The 16,209-nt window shown below is 41.5% G+C and overlaps 1 long non-coding RNA gene across 1 annotated transcript; it reads left to right on the top strand.

Annotated features, from left to right (window-relative positions):
• Positions 1-62: 62 nt before the first annotated feature.
• Positions 63-4,707, top strand: LOC140633910 (uncharacterized). Its single transcript, XR_012031499.1, has 3 exons — positions 63-180; positions 1,456-1,550; positions 4,304-4,707. It is a non-coding gene; the product is annotated as an uncharacterized lncRNA (long non-coding RNA).
• The last annotated feature ends 11,502 nt before the right edge of the window (positions 4,708-16,209 follow it).

Genomic DNA, 16,209 nt, shown 5'->3' with positions numbered 1-16,209 from the left:
ACTTGTCATAATGGTCCAAATATGCTAGAGAAGAGACTCAGTCTTTACCTCATAGGGATGAAGTTTTCCTAAATGTAGCACCTTAATTGAAGTGGCCTTCTCTCTCTGACACCCAAATGACTTCAACCATATGGACAATGGTCCACCCTTCAACTCCTACCACCAAATCAGCCTAAGAAGGTCAGAGCTCTGGAATGTTCTAAGAATCCACAATTTGTAAGGCAGATGGGATCATAGAGGAAATGGAATATAGCCCATCTCCTGTCTAAGAATCTCTCCAATGTCCATCTTTCACAAGCCCTGATTCTATTGTAGTCATTCTCCATTTCTGTAGTTTTCTAGAGCAGATACACAGTGGGACATGACTCAGAAACCATGATCCAGATGCGGCCAGAATCAGACCCAGGTTTTAGGACTTAAAAGTAATGCCTGTATGTTCTGATTTGAAGTAGTGACCTGACAATGGCTTCAAACAACCTGAGATCTCTAGATTCTTGTCTAGACCTCCTGTGAGGTCATATGGGTTTGTATCTTGCAAATTTTATGGGAAAAAATAATATAAAATTCATGAGCATTCCAAGTCCAAGAGGATAGTGTGTGTGTGTGTGTGTGTGTGTGTGTGTATGACTTTATATGTTTATGTACATGAGTATGTGTTTATGGAGGCAGAGTTTCTTTGGAAACCATTTGGCATATACAAGTGAATGGCCCTTATCACATACATATGGGCAAGTCTTCTTAATTTTTCTGCTTTCCATAGGAGCAAAATAAACGTTATTGAGCTCTGCAGTTTGCATTGTGAATTTGTTTTTGTCTGTTCCCTGATAGGAGATAGGCTCTACAGGAGCAGGGATCTTGTCTATCTTGCTTGATGCTACCTCCACACAACCTAGTATGGTGCCTGGCATATAGTAACCATTCAAAAATTAATGTAGACATACTCATCACATTTCATTCACACAACTACTCTGTGAGGGGATCTCTATTATTCATTTACTCATTCGACAGCTTTCTTTGAGTGTCTGATATTTCTTTGAGTGTGCCTGATATTATGCCAGCCACAAACCATAGTTAATCATCTTCCTCCTCCCTGCCAGGTGCCTTTTGGGGTCTAAATGTAACATGGGAGATGGGAATGTGCCCTTGTTAGCAGGTTTTACAGATATTTGGCATTTTATCTGTCTCTTCAAACCCATTTTGGAACAAGGGAGTGGAATAAAGACGTTTGATTTATTACTGACAATGTGAGTAAATTTAGTCATCCCCAAAACACACACAGACACACACACACACACACTCACTCACTCTCACACTCACACAAATGAGATTCAGTGAAAGGGATGTACCTTTAATTACTCTACATTTATGTCCCCTTCTGCTCCCAGGGCAGGCAGACAATATCCCACCCAACTCATGCCCACATCTCAATTTTACCACCTCTTCCCTTCCTCACAGCTCAGCTTAGACTGGGTTTCACCATCCAGGGGGCAGGCCTTTCTCATCCCAAGCTGGAGTCTCCAAAGGGGGCCATACCTCCAGATAGCAACCAGGTGAGAAAGTTAGAAGTATGCTGGAGGCTCAGTATCCTCAGGGGGAGGTGAGAAGAAGGGGTCTCCAGAGGGTGAAGTCTCCTGTAGCCAGCTCACTGGTGGTTGGCACCTAGGTTTAATAGAGCTGGCTTTGGGGCCTGGGATCAGGCTCATTGCCATCTCGACAGATGGGCACATGGGTAGATAGCCAGCAGATAATGTATGAGCAACAAATGTGTTTGTTGAGGGCAGTTTTCCCAGGCAGGAGCATCGAAACAAGCTCATCCTGAGACGCCACACCTGTGCTCCTCTTCTGTCTAAAAACTGGCTGGAGGCTGAAGTCCCGGGAGGCGCCTGTACAATTGCTATCTAATTCCTGCAAAAGAGAGAAGGGCGTGGCTCAGGAGAGCACAAGGATAAGTACTCCCCTCAGGGGGGCAAAAAAGACACCAACATCTATTTTCAATGAAGGCAACTGGAGGGAGTGAGGTTAAACACAAAGAAGACCCCATGGGTTTGTCTGTATTTCTCCCTCTTACAACTGAGAAGCTGTGAAAAACCCATTTTATGACACTTATGTAGTCATGGTGAGCTTTGAGGAGAAAATGGGGGAATGTGCAAAACATTGACAACTGCCCTGGAATCTTCTTTCTGGGAAATGAGAAATTCTGTCATCATGAAGTGTAAATTATGAATATCATGACTAGTGTCTAGAGGTAAGAAAAGTACAGCCCATGTGTAGACACTGCTTTATCCTGTGTGCCTGGGAGACCCCACTAATTGATTACAATGTATTCAGTATTTTCTCATGAATCCAAAGCAAGGCTTCAGATCTTTTAAAAAAAATTATTATCTAATACATTCACAGGGTGCAAAATACTAAAATCTATACTTGAGAAATCTCCCTCCTGTCCCTGACCCCCAGCCACTCAGTTCCCTTCCCCAGACTAGGACCAAGGGTGCCCAGACAATATTCTAGCTTTGAGAGGACATGGCACAGGAGATGATATCCCATGCAGAATCTAGTCTCTCAATTTCAGAGAAGTGGTCCACCAACATTTTTCCAGCTCCAGTCTTGATCACCCAGTGGTCAGATGGGACAGAGCAGATGTGCCTCTGTGGCAATGATATAGGTCCATAATATCAATTTTCGATTAGATGGGCATCTCTGTGCCCACAATGCTCCAGATGCTCCTGAGTAATGATTGGGCTTCTTGGGGGCTGATATCCACTGAGCAGGGTCAGTATCACTCGACAAACCTTTGACAACTAGAGTTTCTCTAGACTTCTTGAGGTCTGCTCTTGGGGTGAGGGTCAGATGCCAAGCTGGAAAATTTCACTGGCCTGTGAATGTTGACAAAGTTTGAGAAAACAAAAGGAAGAAAAGGAAACACTGGACTGGAAATCACAAGATTCTGGATCCCTCTCCCTGTTCTGGTATCTCCTAGTTGTGTGACCTCACATTTCTGGTGTGAAATGAGAGAGCTGCACTGAAGAGAAGTAGGAGGAGTAGTTATATCCATGAGCCTTAGAGCTAGACTATCTAGCTCTTGCTCTGGCATTCACCAGTCTTGGGACCATTGATTAGACATACAAGTTCTCTTAACCTGTGTCCTCCTAAGTAAAGTGAGGATAATAATTGTTCCTGACTCATGGAGTTATTGTAAGAGTTGAATGGGCTTACAGTACATTTAAACTGGGTGGCATAATCCCTAAAATGTGGTAAGCACTCAATGTTAGCTGTTATTATTTTATGATAACTTTCAAAAGATCCAGGAAATACTAGAGGGAATATACTGAGGAATTAACTAGCTATTTTTATGTCAATACTAATGATCATAACTGGCCACTAAGTTATTTGAAACTTCTATATTTGCTATTGCTGCCATCCCCATACTCCAAAGGTAGGAACATTAATTTTGCCACTCATGATTAGATTTAGAGATGTTAGTGAAGGTCATCAGATTGTTTGTAGAAACATCAAATTGTTTCTACCAATAAAGTTTTCCACTTGGTAAGCCACGCATTTGAGCTTTTTACACTGAAAATGTAGTCATGGTTCTTGTCCTTAGTAGGTAAAATATAGATCTGTTTGGTGGTAGGAAGGTTTGATCCCCATGTTATCACAGTTGCACCAGCCTCCATTAAGACATTTTCTTGAAATGCATCATCAATGTCTCTGAGTTGAATTGTGTCCCCCAGAAAGGTATGTTGAAGTACTAGTCCCCAGAACCTGTGACTATGACTTCCTCTTTGGAAATAGGGTCTTTGCAAATGTAATCAAGTTGGGATGAGGTCATACTGCTGTACGGATGGGCCCTCCTACAATGTGACTGGAATCAATATAAGAATAAAAGAGATACAGACACACAGGGAGAATGCCATTAGATCACAGAGACAGAGATTACAGTGCAGTGTCTATGAGTCAGGGCAGCTAAGAGAAAGGCATGGGACATATTTTCACCTAGATCCTTGAGAAAGAGCATAGCTCTGCTAACACCGTGTTTTCAGACTTATAGCCTCTAGAACCGCAGAGAGAATAAATATCTCTTGTTTTAAGCTATCCAAGTTTGTGGTATTCTGTTACAGCAGCCCTGGGAAACTAATACAGTCCTAGATGAAGGTAAAGATGGAGGAATTGGTGAAAACAAATCAAGGACAGAGAGACAAGGTCTTTGGGAACATATATGATTATTTCTATTTTCGTGTATTTAGATAATTATGCCCAGAACAACTATACCAACAGTGTCCCACTAACCTTGTTCTCATTTCAGGGTCCACCTGGCTGTTCCCTCACTATGGAAAACTCTCGTCCCAGATCTGATCATGTAACTTCCTTTCCCGCACTCAGCTTTACCTCCTCAGAGACCTTCATGGGCCATCCCCACCATAGTGGCCCAAGGCCCTAGACATTTTTTTTATCATTTTTCCCTGTTGAGTTTTTCCAAAACACAATGCTGTATGAAATTCTCCTGTTCAAATGACGGCTCTCTGGGTTGCTCCTCTCCACTGTGGCAGGATGTCAATACCCTGAGAGAAGAACATGCTGCCTCAGGCCCTATTCTCTGCAGCACCCAGAAGAGAGTCTTGCTTGTAACAGGCACACAATTCCATATATAATCACATTTAAGATGACCCCAATTGTAAGATGCATCATTACTGTGTACCACTAAGAAAGAAAAAGATACTAATTAAACTCTGACCTGATAGTGATGGAGAGACACATCCCAACCCAGGGTATCAAACTGAAAGAAAGCATGTCTTAGATGCAATGAAATGTGGTAAATGTTTCAATAATACTGATCTCATGCAGAGTTCTGTTCTTGGGACAATCTCCTGACCATTGTGAAGACCAACACAGGAGTTACAGTGTTTGCCTTGAGCATGGTTCCAAGACTATGACATGGTTCCCACATGCACAGAGTGGAAGGAGAGAGCAGGGTGTCAGAAACTGTGGGTAGTGGATAGTGTATCTGTAACAGGAAACATTACAGCAATTTCTGAAACCAATGATGGCATCACTGAACCTCAGAACTCCTGCATAAGGTCATGTGGCCTCTTGCATTTCATAGCTTGTTTGGATAGGGCTTCCTACCTGCAACATAACTTCACAGGGATTCTCACATTTCCTTTCACCACAGTACAATGCTTTAAGACAGGTAGGTGAGCAAAGTTAAATGCCTTTAGGTTTTGCGGGTTAAAGGACTTGCCCAAAGTCACATGGATAATTAGTGTCATAGCCAGAACCTGAACAATTCTAATACCATGTCCAGACCTTTTGCTACACACCCAATTGACTAGTGCCTAACCCAAGTTAATTATAGAACTTGCTAATTACAGATTATATTGGTAAATAGGATAAAATTGAAATGAATTCAGACTGAACATTCTGGAATATTCCAAAAAAGTATGAAGAAATGTTTGCGTGCCCTTGAGAAGATATCTAACCACTTGGCTCCTAACTCACCCATTAAAGGCCCCCCAGCTACCTTGTCCCCCATTTTGATTCCAAAACTTCTACATGTAAATTAGCTATTGAACCAGTGGGAGAAAAAGTCTGGGCTCCTTTGGGGGTGTATTTTGGAGCACTTGACTGTTTTCTTAAAGCTTGGGGAAGAGTAAGCGGTAATCAATAGTGAAATCTGCCTGAATCTGGGAGGCTCGATGAAGGTGCTTTTGAAGCACATCACAGAGCTTGATTTTCTGTTATTTAGTGCCAAAAGTTATTACCTCAGCAGCAGTGCAATGTCTAATTTATACCAAATTGTTAGCTGAAATCTATTAAAGTTTATTAGCACCGCCTCAGAATACAGTAACATCTCACTGGTTCTGCTCGTGTTTAAATTGACCAGCTGGTTTAACTCTATTAGCTTTGAGGCTGAGATAAACTTGAGTCTGCAGAAGCCATCCACGGCACTGGGGAAGAATGAATACAGATGAAGCTCAGGATATTTGGGGTGTTAGCTGCTACCAAATTGCCGCAGGCTTCATCTCTCTCGATGCAGCCGTGACCCCATTAGTCCATTACCAATGGAATGAGGAGCTGTCCTCAGAATTCAGAAAGTAGTTGTCAATGCAATGGAGTTTCCAGCAGAGAGGGAGGCTGACAGCCCACCACAGTGACTTGGAGGAACCCAGATTGTCTGGAGAAACTTATTTTTCAAACATTTCCCCATTGCCTGCAAATTCATGAATTCTAGAGGGCACCTCCAGTTGGATGGGGGTAGGACAAAAGATCTAACGCTACCAATAGAGAGATGTTCCAACCTTGAATCCATCCTACCTGTCCTTAGGGTCAGGACCTCAAAGAAACCAGAGTACAAACATATGGAAGCATTTAAGTAGCAGCTGAATGACCCTCTACAATGGTGCACTGTGTTTGGGTTGCTTTGGCCTGCCTGGAGCAGTGAGAATCCTGGCCTTAAAAGTCCCCCAGATCTGGTTTGAGGACCAACCTCATTGCTCACAATCTGTACAATCTTTAAAAGGTGACCTAAACATTCCCAGTCCCAGTTTCCTCTTCATAATTTTTTTGTGTGTGTGAAGGTCCCAGTGTTGTATGTAAGTGCCCAGCACAGCTTCAGTAACACCATAAATATGTAATCAGCATTAATTTCTTTCTCCTTACTTCTGCCTAGTATTTTATAGCCATTCAGTTGCAAAATGTATAATTCAGTTAATCCTATTTTCATTTTGCTCTGTACTCCATCTTAGCTTCCTTATATTCATTATCTTTTTCAAGTCTAGAAGGGACCAAAAATACTAGGTAGAGCAGGAATTTATAACCCTGTTTGACACAATAAGAAGTCCTTGATTTAGAGAGATCAAGAGACCTGCCCAATATCACACTGTTAATCTAGAATGAGGTAAGAAGGGAAAGATCCTAAGTCCTGCTCCAGTGTCCTTTGCACCTCACCACGTCGTCATTATGTGTCAGAGTTCTGTAAGGGAGATATGCTTCAGAAAAATAACCAGCACACCAAATCCCAAACCTACATAAGAGTAAGAGGCAGCAGAAACAAAATTCTCAATCACACAGAAGCACCTAGGACAGAGCTCAGCACATAGTAGGTGCTCACTATGTGTTCATTGAATGAATGAGCTGATGAACCAAATGACATTCAGTCCATCATGATCTCCAGAATAAACATGTGGATATGGTATATAAGAAGCTATGTTAAATAAGAGGCAAAGTGGGCAAGTAATAGAAAGACTTAGAGTTTTTAGAGTACATGACCATGATCATTCAATAAACACACCTAAAGTACACTCTGTTCTGAATCAGGCAGCCCCATCAGGAGTGGGGGAGAGAAGGCACCTGGGCTGTTAGTGTCTGAGAGGTGAAGCTCTCCATACATCCTCTATCTACCCAGCTCTTGACACCAAGACTGCAGCACTTGACCCTCTCTAAGATCCCTTGAACTTTTTCAAGATACTCTGTGTCCCTGGTACCTAGCACACAGTCTGACTGCAAAATCAGTTTTTCTATGTTAAGTGAATGATGTCAAATAAAGCAGATATTATTAGCTCCACTTTACAGCTCAAAAAAAAAAAGAAAATGAAGCCCAGAAAAATGACCCCAATGGAAGGTTTTCATTCCTTCAGAAACATTCACCAAATAGTTTAATAGCTACTTGATACCAGTGTTGTCCTAGTTATGGGGGAATGCCAAGATTATAGGGAACATGGTATCTCTGTCCTCCTAATGGAGGAAGACAGACCCAAAGAGGAAAGTACCCCCATGTTGCACAACTGCATTGTAGTGTGATGAGGTTTGACCTAAGTTAAAGACAGAATGTCTGTGGGAATTTAATCCAGACAGTATGATCTGGAAAGATCCACCTGGAAAAGCAGGGAGTTGAGCTGGGGTCTAGAGAATAATAAGAAACCAGAGAGGGAAAGGGTGATTGGTGGAAGCAGCAAGAATCTTCCACGTAGAGAAAAAACCCCCTTAAAAGCTTGATTTAAAGGGTCGAGGCAGTTCAAAGAACTATAATGAAGCTCTGGGGCTGGGTCATGGAAGGGGACAGGGAGTGAGATGTGGATGGAATTTGAGAGGAAGAGCAAGATCACACACAGCTTGATAGGTCATGTGTTTTATTTTAAGTATTATTGGAACCCCAATGGAAGGTCATTGAAATGACATGATTAATTTATAATTTAAGGACACCATCCTCTACTGCTGAGTAAAGTGTTAGTGGGAGAGAGGCCAGGAATGGAAGCAGGTAGGCAAATTGGGTGGCCATTCCAGTGGGGGCAGGAGTTGGTGGTGGTAGAGATGGAGATCCTGAGAGGAGACTTGGCCAGAATCTAAGCTAGTTAGGGCTGCAACTAGAACTGGAACCCAAGTGTCTTGATTGTCCACTTGAATTCTTTAAATCGAACATATTCTGATGATTGATAGGGCAAAGAAGGATAGCTGGCAGGGAGATGGAATTCTTTCCATCTCCAACACTAGAACATCTAGAATTCTAGAGCATCTAGAATTCGTCTAGACCTCTATGCTCAAATTAGAGTTCATAGCCCCTGAGAGTCCACAGACTTTATTCTCTCTAAAAGAAATTTTTGTTGTCACATGTAATTCCAATGACAAGCAAAAAGAAATCAATAGAACTATATTGTGGGTCTTTTTGATGACCACCTTCTTAATCAAGTTCAGCCACACCATTTCAGAAAAGACTTTTGAAATTTTTATTGACCACCATGCACACTCCGAGTACTACTACCTCTGTTCTCTGCAGAAAACAATAGAGAAGGATCCAGTGCACAAATTCACATGAAATGATAAATTCGTGCCAAGTGATGAGAAAGAGAGGTCTTTAAGGTCTTCTACCCTAGGAGAACCTGCACCAATGCCCAAAGTACGAAAGTATGACAATGAGAGGATTCATTCCAGCGGGAAAAAAACCCACAATCCATCATATGTAATAGTTTTAATTTGAATTTTATTGGATCTGCAGTGATATTTGTGTCTAATTTCTACTTTGTTTTGGTTTCATAATTGGCTAAAACCATAAGCACACATTTTATGTATATTAACATTTTAATAAAAGCAATTTGTAGTCTCATTGGGGTCCCTGACGCTTACTGTCCTCTAAAAAAAGTCTGTCTCTTACTCAAGTTTGGGAAATCCTGTTCTCAACCAAAGACAAATCAAGTGATGGGCCACTGTGTCTACGCTACATGAATTTCCTCTCAAGGTGGGGTGAGGGAGAAGGAGCACCAGGGAAAGGAATCATCTGCCCTTTCTGGTACATGTCCCAAAAGGAGCAACTCTCAGTCTGCTGAAAGTTAGGTTTAAAGGAACGAGTGTAAATAGTGTGAACTTGTTACTGTTATTTCCTCAATTACAGTCAAGGGTGGGGGGGAGGCAAGTTCTCTCTCTTCAGATAAAAGGCAAGTTATTATCCTTACAATCCCTTAAGAAGAAGTCAAGGACCACGTTCTAAAATTGCGTATGTATAAAGCTAGTCCTTGCGTTCAGTAGAGAGAGCCAAGCACGTTATGGAGAGGCCCACAAGAACCGGGACTACCCAGCTCTCATTCTCCCTCTCAGCCTCCTGTGAAGTGGAAGTGTGGGTGAGCTCATTCGCCCCTCTTTATGTTTTTCCTCCTCTTTGTTGCCTCCTCTCTAGTTGAGTTCTCCTGAGATGAGTGTGCCTATGATGTGGGTAGGCTGTGCACGCAGTGTTAGGACTCGAAAGATGCAGTACAAGGCAATGTTTGATGAAGGAGAAAAGGTCAGTAACAGGTGTCGTTTTCAATGTGGCACCCAAGTCATTCAGGGTGACTGTGAGGATCCCGGGGCTCTAGGCTGGATGATTTTCAAAGAGACATGCATCATTTTTATACCCAAGACTTATGCTAATAGAAAATTCCATTCTTTAGCTATCTGCTTAGGCATATGGAAACCCCAGCACCTGAAAAGTTGGATGCTGCTCATCAGAGGAACAAAGCCAGGAAAGTGAGGCTGGAAAGAGAGAGCACAAAAGAGGTGATGTCTTGACAGTGTCTCTTGTTTCTTTTTATTTTATTTTATTTATTTATTCATGAGAAACAGAGAGAGAGAGAGAGAGAGAGATTGAGAGGCAGAGACACAGGCAGAGGGAGAAGCAGGCTCCATGCAGGGAGCCTGATGTGGGACTCAATCCCGGGTCTCCAGGATCACGCCCTGGGCCGAAGGTAGCGCTAAACCACTGAGCCACCGGGGCTGCCCTGTCTCTTGTTACCTAGCTTCGGGATGAACTGTCCTACCCAATTCAAGAGAGGATAAAAGCCAGGTGTGCAGCCAGGGGTTGGGGGTGGCGAATGGCTACTCAAACAGATTTCCTTAGCTTTGCTTCACACATCTCCACTGACCTCTATCATTGTCCATTTGCAAGGCACACATAGCACCTCCCTGCCCCATTGTTTTTTAGGTAAACATTAAACTGCGCTGCACATGGAGAATAGCCAAAGTGTTTGATAATTCATCAGCAGTGGCAAACCTGAGTGTTTCCATGCGATGCAAATTGCTTTGGCTTCCACGCTGCTCCTGTCGCTTCAAGTGCTGATGGTAAATAGCCTTCCTTGGGATTACTATCAAGTATTCATTTTAACAACATTAATTTACAACGTGTTATCCCACTTTACATTCTGCTACATGACTTATTCACAGAGCCGGCCCTTTGGTGACTGATATTTATTCATTTGATTCACTGCGCTTGCTTGAGACTTTTAGGTTAATGGGAGTTGGACTGGAAAAAGATTGTGTGCTGGGTTGTTTGGGCGGGACTCATTCGTGGCAAAGGCAGCAGCGCCTCCTGAAAACTCTGTGTCTTTCTGGTGGGTGGTAGAGAGGGAGAAGGTTGGTAGAAGGGGCTGAGTCAAGTCAATTTCCTTGCCTAAGGACTTCCTGAAACCAGAACACCGAAGAAGCAGCAGCAACAGTGCAAATACTCCTTATGGTCATTTGCATTGTTCAAGTCTCTTTCTATCTATTATCCTCCCAATAACCCTGTAGGGTAACTATAATGGACGGTTTAAGACTATGGGACAGGGAGGACTGACAACTGGAGGTTGAAACTTGGCTTTTTCACTTACTAGCCAAGTGCCTCAACTTCCTCATCCTTAAAATGGGCACAGCAATCAGTAACTTCATCAGGTTGTTGGCAAACAGAGTTGTTACAGCAAAACACATAGAACACTTAGAGTTGGCACGTGGATTAGGGTAATTGATCCGCAGTCCCATTCTTCCCTTCATGCACCTGGCTGGACTGCCTTTCCTGGTGCTGGAGCTCAGGTGTGGCCACATGATTTGCTTTGGCCAATGACATGAAAGAGGAAGACTATGCACCACTGCTGAATGAAAGCATGAAGCTGCTAGTGGAAGACACTGTAATACTACAATGCCCTTTCCTCCTACTGCAGGGACCGTGGACGCTCACACCATGATGGAGTCCTAGAGAAAGGAGATGTGGAGCAGAGCTCCTAGCCATCTTATGGTGTAGCATGGGCAAGAAATAATCCTTTGTGATTACAAGCTTTATTTTATTTAACTGAGATGTAACCAACTTATCTAACTGACACAGAAAGTGGTCTGTCAATGTTAAATATCATTATCACCATTTTTATTTTATAGAAGAAGAATCTGAAGCTCAGAATCGTGATCCCAACATCACAAAGCAACCATGGGATGGAAGCCTAGTGAATCCCCAGGTCTTGAAGTGGATACAAACGGGAAGACAACAGAAACAGACTAACTCAAGGAGTACCTGCTACCCCAGTGCCAAGAACAGATCTCACAACTTCCTGACTGTGCCTCAGTTTCTTTACCAGTAAAATGGGAATAATAAAATAGTTCCTAATATGGGGGATTAAGAAAGAATTAAATGAGATAATACATGTGCAGTGCTCATAGGAGTGTCTGGAATATACCAGATGACAGTAATGTTGACTAATCATTACTATTATTAATATTATTAAGGACTAATTATTTTGTAAACTTAATATCACCTGGTCTTATCAGTCTGTGAATATGAGGGCTTGTATTTATATAGATATGTATGTAAATAATAAAGCCAAATCTGAGGATCCTAAAGGGCATCATGCTTGCTGCGTCCTTATCCTGGAATTTAAGTCTGCTATCCACTTGCACATGGCCTATTCTTCCTCCTAATAAATATCTCCTCTACCTGGAAGCCTTCTTTGCTGACTCACACCCAACACTGTTTTGTGTGCCTGCAGAACCTGAAACAACACTTTTATTGGATGCATCTGTTTCATCTTAACCATTGTCCAAGGTTTGTCTTCCCTGCTGGACTGGAAGCTCCTTGAAGGAATTTGTTATATTCACAACACGAGGATCTCAACATTAATTCACGAGAAGAAATAAACAAACAATAAACAAGTGGATAAATGACATGAGCAGCCACTCAAAAGAAATGCATTCAACCAGCAAACACATGAAATGGTGCTTGGCCTTGCCACCTATTAAAGAAGTGCATAAAAGCAATAGTGAGATATTATTTTCAGCTTAAAGGTAGGGAAAGAAAATCTAACACTGATAACATTAAGTGCAGGAGAGGCTAGGGAAAATAGAGCAGATTCAAACTCTATCAAAATGTTGATACAATATTTTGGATGGTAAATTAGTAGTATCTATTACAATGCTAAAAGAGAGCTAATAATTCTATTTCTAGGCTTCTATTACACAGAAATATTAGCGTGAGTATGTCAAGATATATATTCAAGAATGCTCATTACACTATTTTTTGTAACAACAAATAAAATGGAAACAATCTAGAATGCCTGTCTCTGGGTCATTGATTAAGTGATATGTGATAGTTCTATGCAGTGGAATATTACATCATAAGGTCAATTTTTATTGCATGACTCATTGTAGTCAGAACTTGGCATATTCACTGCTATGTTCCTGAGCCTAAGAGAGCACCTAGCACACAGCAGGGGATCAGTAAATATTTGCCTAATAAATGATGCTGAATATTTGTAGAATATTACCTCAATGAAAATTTTCATCATATAGAATTAGAAAGATTTCAGCCATATGGAATAACATCCAATTTCTTTTTGTTTTTAACTCTGTATATATGGACAAAATGATCATAACTATATATGTGAATAGACAGATGGATAGATAGGTAGATAGATTAGATAGATAGATAGATAGATAGATAGATAGATAGATGATAGATAGATAGATAGATAGATAGATAGATAGATAGATAGATAGAATAGCTTTACCCCAAAATCTTAACAAAGCTCTTCTTTGGGAAGTGAGTCTGACAATAGTCAAGTATGGGGACTTGTTGGAGGGCGAAAATTCTTTCCTTCTCACTTTGAATAATTCATTTCATTCCTGATATTATAGGTGATTTTACTTTCTTTTTGCTACTTTCCTCAAAGTGTCATACAAAAGCTTTTTTCATATAATAAATGATGATTGCTTGACTAAAGAATCGTAAGGGGGAAAATTAGAAACTGAGACCTCTCTAATGTCTTACTCACATATTCGCATAGTCCTCCGAGAAAGTCTCCCCCTACCTAATAAAATAAAGAAGTAGGCATGGATGCTAATGACGGAAAGGGGGAAATTGCCTATACTAGTACTTTTTGGGTTGAGGTCATCCAGGCAACTACGATACCATCCTAGCCCATTGGACTCGATGAGGTGGAAGGAAGAAAGAGGAAGATGCTAAAAGATCACCAGTTTGTGGAAACTCTGTCAATGGCTCACGTAAATTATGATGTCCCAGAAATCACTGCAAATTAAGTGGACCTCGATTTGAACCCCAGTTCTAATACAAATTGTGTGACTAGGGAAAGTTACTTCAATTTTCTGAACTCAGTTCCCTTATTTGGAAAAGGAGAGTAGCATATGAGTCAGGGTAATTAGCATTTGCTGCTGTCATAAGCAAACCCATTTTCAATAGCTAGGTATAATCTCTATTTAATTCTTGCTCACATAAGATTCAACATTGATGTTCCCAGTTGGGTGACTGTCCCAAAAAACTCCCAGTCCAGCAGAGTATCTTAAATAGGGTCCCACAGAAAGCAAACCTTGGGCAAAAGGTTGATGTGCAAATGCTTTATGGGGCACCATGACAGCAGGCAGAAGGAGTGAAAACAAGCAGCATGAAGCAGGTTAATAGGAAGGGTCAGTACAAGGAAGCCTTGCTAAGCCAATGACTCAGTAAGGCCACTGAGGGCAGCAGGGTGTGTGATCCCAACAGAATCTAAGGACATGAAATGCACCTTATGAGTATGTATCTGATTGAAAATTGGTGAAGCATTTATCCATTGGCTCCCATCCCCATGGATCAAAAGTTTGCTCCAAGACCTGAAAGGACATTTTTCCAAAGAAGATATATGAAAGGCCAAGAGGTGCTTGAAAAGATGCTCAATGCCATTTTGGAAATGCAGATTAAAACCTCAGTGAGCAAGACGCCTGGGTGGCTCAGCGGTTGAGCATCTGTCTTTGGCTCAGGGTGTGATCCTGGATTCCCAGGATCGAGTCCCACATCAGAATCCTTTCATGGAGCCTGCTTCTCCCTCTGCCTGTGTCTCTGCCCCTCTCTCTGTCTCTCACGAATAAATAGATAAAATATTTTTTTTAAAAAATAAATAAAACCTAAGTGAACTATCATCTCACATCTCTTAGGATGGCTGTTGTCAAAAAGAAAAGAAAGCTAACAAATGCTGGTGTGGCTGTGGAAAAAAAGGAATCCTACTGCCCTCTTGATGGGAATGTAAATTGGTGCAGCCACTATGAAAACCAACATGGAGGTTCCTCAAAAAATTAAAAACAGAATTACCATATGGCCCAGCAATTCCACTTTTAGAGATCTATCCAAAGGAAACAAAAACACTAACTCAAAAAGATATCTGCACCTCCCTGTTCAGAGTAGCATTGTTCACAACAGCCAGGACATAGGAACAACCTAAGTACAATCTAAGTGTCTGTTGATGGATGAATGGATAAAGGAGTTGTCAGATACAGGGGTGCCTTGGTGGCTCAGTTGGTTAAATGTCCAACTCTCTTGATTTTGGCTCAGGTCATGATCTCAGGGTTTGGGTATCCAGTCCTGCATTCAATTCTATGCTCAGTGTGGAGTCTTCTTGAGATTCTTTATATCCCCCAGCTTCCCCCCTCCCCTAACTTGTGATCAATCAATCAACCAAATCTTAGGAAAAAAGAAGTTGTGAGATACACACACACAGGAATATTATTCAGCCTTACAAATTGAGAAAATCCTACCATTTGTGACAGTATGGGTGGACCTTGAAGGCATTATGCTGAGTGAAATAAGTCAGATAGAGAAAGTCAAATACTGTATGGCCTCATTTATATGTGGAATTTTTTTTAAAAAGCTCATAGAAAAAGAGATCAGACATGGTTACCAGAGGCAGAGGGTTTAGGGGGAGGGAGAATTGCAGGAAGGAGGTCAAAGGCACATATTTCCAATTATAAGATAGATAAGCACTGGAGATGTAATGTACCCTGTGATGACTATACCAATACCACCGTGTGATATATGGGAAAATTGTTAAGGGAGTAGATCCTAAGTGCCCTCATCATCACAAGATTTTTTTTCTCTTTTCTTCTTCCTTTTCTTTATATTGTATCTATATGAGATGATGGCTGTTGGCTGAACCTATTGTGATAATCATTCCACTATATATGTAAATCAAATTATCATACTGTACAGCTTAAATTTATATAGTGATGTATGGTAATTATTTCCCAACAAAGCTGGAAAAAACAAAGAAGCAAACAAAACTTGCCCCACTGAGGCTTTTGCACTCCCACACCTCTGACTTATCCTGCATCAACCATCTACAAAGAAGCTATGGTGTACATAAGAGTTGTAGGCTTGAACCTGTGAAGTGCTGGTCACCACCGCAGTGGCTGGAATAATGTACAAGTGAGACCCTAGAGTATCTAAAAAGGTACATCTGTGATGTCTCATACAGGGAGATGCAAGGATTCAGAAGTACAGGCTTCTTCCATATTATAGCTTGAGCATCTTTACACATGGCTCTCCACACCATGGAAGGGGAAGATAGATAAGAAGGACCCAAGGTAGCTTATGTCATTTCTACCCACGTTCCAGACCAGATCTGATTACCTGCCCCAGTCATCCCCCATCAAAGAGAAGGTAAGAAATGTAGCCTTTCTATG

Source organism: Canis lupus, chromosome 5 (genome assembly GCF_048164855.1).
Source record: "Canis lupus baileyi chromosome 5, mCanLup2.hap1, whole genome shotgun sequence".
NCBI classification, from domain to species: Eukaryota; Metazoa; Chordata; class Mammalia; order Carnivora; family Canidae; genus Canis; species Canis lupus.
This window is presented reverse-complemented; position numbering and strand designations above follow the sequence as displayed.